The 5,158-nt window shown below is 35.7% G+C and overlaps 1 long non-coding RNA gene across 2 annotated transcripts; it reads right to left on the bottom strand.

Moving 5' to 3' along the window:
* Positions 39-1,047, bottom strand: LOC109235045. 2 transcript variants are annotated; one of them, XR_002069299.1, is made up of 2 exons: positions 921-1,047; positions 39-425 (listed from the first exon to the last, which is right to left on the bottom strand). It is a non-coding gene; the product is annotated as an uncharacterized LOC109235045 (long non-coding RNA). The 2 variants fall into 2 exon arrangements; XR_002069300.1 differs by having other exon boundaries at positions 39-413.

The raw sequence follows: 5,158 nt of genomic DNA, 5'->3' as shown, positions 1-5,158 counted from the left end.
ACCATACATTGATAATACATAACGTGGAACACATACACTGACCATAATACATATATAACATGAAAACAAATTAAAGACGACACAACAACATACGATACTTAAGACATGTTTACAGTACAAACATTTGACGGTGCAATTTGTGCAACATACAGCTTAAGCAATTGCAAAATTGCTTTATTATTAAATGACATACACACGACATTCGAAAATATCCATTTAACGAGCGAGACAAATTCTCTCATTCTCCTCTGGAAAATAATGGCATGTCCTGCAAACAATACCGTCTGAGCAATCGTTGTTTGTTTTACATGCTCTCTGGCAAGTGATTAGTGAATTTAGAAACAAAGCTTGTTCCATGGCAGCTACCTCCAAAGGTAAATCACGTACAGCCATAACCAGCATCTTTGGTGACCCTGAAAATTTGCCTGTATAAATAACATCATTAAAAAAAATTAAATAACACTATCATATGTCACTACTAGATCACGTGTTTTTCTAAGGGACTTCCATTGGGAATGTGCTCATTTGCAGGGTCGGAGCTAGAGGGTTAGCTATGGGTTCAACGGAATATTCTAGTAGAATTAGTCCAAACTCTTTGTTTTAAGAAATTCGCTAAATATGTATAACAATTGAATTTAGAATCCAGTTACTAACATCTAGTGTCACTATATTATAACTTAAAACCATTAAGTTCAAATCTTGGTCGCATCTCTGCTCATCGAAAACTGTTTTCGACGGCATTCTGACGAAAATCTCAAATTTTCGATAGATTTTGACGAGAACGTTCATCAGAAAAACGCGTGATCGTAGTAGTGTGTAATGTAAACGTGCATGCACTTGCACTCATATTTAACGTATGGTTATTGTTTTCAATTTTATGAAAGAGCTAGTGAAGGGAGTTATTACTAATAATTACTCACCAACTGTAGCGACCCAGAAGAGGAGCATGAACACAGCTAATTGCTTTTGGAATGAAGCCATTCTTCTATGCAGGTATAAATTGAGATTTTTAGAAAATTGCTTTGTGTGCTAAGAGAGCAAAAAAGGTAGCATTTATACCCAATGAAGGAGCTAATTTTGTTTAATTAAAAAATAGAATGATTCCACGTAACAATAGTTTATTTACTTATAGATTTATTAAGAGTCCTCTCATATTATTATTTTATGTAAATGTACACTTGTGCAATATTTATTGGTTAATAGTTTGACTACGGTTGATCTTGGGTATGGATAATTGGGTGTGTAATTAATACACTATAATGCTATATACTGAGAAGGAGAACCTTGGAGCAACGGTAAAGTTGTCTCTGTGTGACCTATATTTCACTTGTTCAAGCTGTGGAATGATGCTTGCATCAAGGTAGACTGCCTACATTATACCCCCTTGGGTGCAGTCCTTCCCCGGACCCTGTGTGAACGCATGATGCTTTGTGCATTGGGCTGTTTTTTTTTTTTTTTTGTGCATCGAGATCCTATACGCTGACGTGATAGCATATCAAGTAGATTAAATTAACGGTTTTGGATTATGAAGATTAAATTACCTAATTTTTAATTATCATGATTGCTTAGATATAGATTTCATAATTTTCTAATACTTCAAATAATTAAGCGTTAGCGTACTGAAATATTTGACATAAATGGGCAATATTTGCATACATGTGGGGTAAAATGGGGAACAATCCCACCTAAATCCTACCAAGAAAATCAATAAATCTTATGCGGGACTCACAGCTAATTAAATTCTACTAAAAAGAAGAAGCTTCTCGCGAATTATGATTAGAAAGATAATTCATAGGCTGATTATTGAATATTAATAACAGAAGAAAGAACTTCGTGTTGTGTTGAAAATTTGGAAAAAACTTCTAGATTTGAGGTTCAGATTATATATTTAGAATTGCTTAATATATGAATTAGTAGAAGCAAGTTCTTGAGAGAGAAAAAATGGAGGAAAATGAGTTACTGAGGAAAATATTTTTCAAAAAATTTAAGCCAACCAAATATGGAAAAATTAAAATATATTTTTTCGAAAAATATTTTTCTTCGTACCAAACACACCCTAAATGTAAACACTGCCGCTTTCAAAAGTTGGCATGATTGGCCGCCCCTTATAGTGGATACCTACTATGCCGCCTTTTAGTGGCGATAATTTTGACTACAGTCGCTACAACTGAGTTTTTCCTTTCAGAAGCAATTCTCTTGGCCACAATAGCATTAACTTTATGCCGAGCTTAGTCATATAATTTCTGACATTTTGCAGCAACTATAGTCTCCTCAAAAGTCGAATACATAGCGGTTAAAGAAATTGCTCATTGGAGATCTACCTAAAATTTATTTGTATTTTTTGCCGCGTAATTGTTTCCATTTAGTAACAAGTTTAGTCGCCACCCAGTATTGACTATGTAGACACTAAAATTCGAATAGGTTGCCAGTAAAGCCATTATTCATTTGGCGGCCTATATAAAATATATTTTCACGTGGTGGTCATAATTCATAGAAACAACATAAGAATTATTCGAACCAATCAAGAATCATGTAGTTCATAATTATGTTCTAACACTCTCACACAAGCTAATTTTCACATTCTTAAGTAGATAAAACATTATTAGTCATGTATGCATTTGAAAACGTTCAAAAGATGTGGTCGTATGCACGTGTTGTCACGACCCGAAATTTCCACCTTCGGGACCGTGATGGCACCTAACATTTCATTTACTACGCAAGCCAACGTTAGAATAATATTAGCCATTTTAAACAACTTTAATTTAGTTAATACAAGGATACATGCGGAAGTGAATTTTGAAATAAAGTGATTAATCCATAATAATAACGGTGTCTAAAAATCATCCAAGAACGAGCTACTAGAATAATTCAGATAAAGGTCTGAATGAAAATAAAGCTGTCTGAAAGAAAATACACAGCCCAGATAAAGTGGAAGGGGACTTCAGAACTGCGGACGCCAAGCAGCTATACCTCAAGTCTCCTGCGAATAGCTGAATCCGAGCAAATCTACTATATGCCTCCGGTATCTGCACATGAAGTGCAGAGTATCGTATGAGTACAACCGACCCCATGTACCAAGTAAGTGCCGAGCTTAACCTCGACGAAGTAGTGACTAGGCTAAGGCAGGTCACTTACATTAACCTGTACACAATAATAATAATAATAAGAACATATAGGAGAACATGAATAAAAATTAAACCGATAAATCATATCAGCAATCAAGCCAACTCAGCAGCCATAACCAATTATCATTTAAATCACTTTTCGTTGCGGCGTGCAACCCGATCCCACAATATAATCATATTCATTTTCGTTGCGGCGTGCAACCCGATCCCACAATATATTCATTTTCATTTAATTCCGTTGCGGCGTGCAACCCGCTCCTCCAATATATTCATTTCAATCAATCCTGTTGCCGCATGCAACCCGCTCCTCCAATATATATATTTACTTTCATTTCTGTTGCAGCATTCAACCCGCTCCTCCAATAATATACTTTATCAATTCTCATAAAAGAAATTACTCCAATCCATGCAACAATTAAAAATGAAATCACTAGACCACAAGCATACAATAATTATGATTTATTTCGGAAACAAGTAATGACAAGTAGCAATTAATTATGGAATTGGAGAAGAAATATGCAATTTAATATTTAATATGGTAAATGTCAAGTTACAATTTAGTCACATAAACCAATTAAACATGTAGCAATTATTGCATGGATTCAAGGCATAATATTGAGCAATGAATATGAGAGGAACAATTAAATTCATGATTTAAAATAATTTATGATCTTCAGATAATATGCAAACAATTAATTTGACGACGTATAGGCACTCGTCACCTCACAATCAATTCGAAATACTCAACACAAATTGTAGGAATTAATTCCATATGAATTTACTAATTTGATTAAAATCGAAGTTCATTTTAAAAATTGACAGTGTGACCCACATCTCGAATCCCAAAAAAACTTACGAAATCCAAACACCCTTTCCGATACGAGTTCAACCATATAAAATTCTCGAAATCCGACATCAGATTGACTTTCGAATCTTCATTTTTCATTATTGGAAGATTTTATAAAAATCTCAATTTCTTCCATCCAAATCCGAAATAAACGATGAATATTGTCATAGATTTATGAAATATAATCACTTTCAGATATAGAACACATATCCAAGTAGAAGTCATAAAAAATCCCTTTGGAATCGCCCAAATCAGAGACTCAAAACTCAAAATGAGTAAAAATGGCGAACTTCCGATTTTAAACATTCTTTCCATCATTTTCGCACCTCTAGACTCGCATTTGCGAGACAAAGCTCACATTTGCGGAACAGGGCAGCCCAGCAGAGGACCGTACCTGCGGACCTTCAAGTCGAAGAAGCGACTGCCCAGAAGTGCAAATAGAGCCGCAGAAGCGCAAGGATTCGCATGTGCGATCGGCTGGCCACAGAAGCGGTATCGCACTTGCGATCAAAGCTTCAAAGAAGCGAAGCTCCCTTCCCAACCTCAACATCGTATAAGCGACCCTTCCTTCGCAGAAGTGGGCATGCATCTACGGCCAAAAATGCGCAAGTGCGACGCACCGGAAGCAGCAAATTTCAGAATTTGTTTAAGTCCACAATTTGATCCGATTTCGATCCGAATCACACTCGGGGTATTCGGGACCACGTCTGAATATACCAACAAGTCCCGAAACATAATACAGACTTACTCGGGGTTTCAAATCACGTCAAACAACGTCGAAATCACAATTCACACCCGATTCGGACTTATGAGTTTCAAATATTTCAATTTACAAAACTCGTACCAAAACATATTAAATGAATCCGGAATGACTCCAAATTTGGCACATAAGTCATAAATGACATAACAAAGCTATTCCAATTTTCAGAATCTTAATCCGAGTCCCTTATCAATAAAGTCAAATCCGTGGTCAAACTTTGGAAACCTTTAGCCTTTAGATTTCTAGTTTTCGCTAAATGGTGATAATGTGAGCTAGGGACCTCCGAATTCGATTTCGGATATACGCCCAAGTCCTAAATCATGATACGGACTTACTGAACTGTCAAAACACTGATTCGGGGCCGTTTGCTCAAAATGTTGACCGAAGTCAACTTAGTTAAGTTTTAAAGCTTTATTTCACATTTTA

The sequence above is a fragment of the Nicotiana attenuata genome, chromosome 11 (genome assembly GCF_001879085.1).
Source record: "Nicotiana attenuata strain UT chromosome 11, NIATTr2, whole genome shotgun sequence".
Classification (NCBI taxonomy): domain Eukaryota; kingdom Viridiplantae; phylum Streptophyta; class Magnoliopsida; order Solanales; family Solanaceae; genus Nicotiana; species Nicotiana attenuata.
Note: the sequence above shows the minus strand (reverse complement) of the source record. Positions and strands in the feature narration are given on the sequence as shown.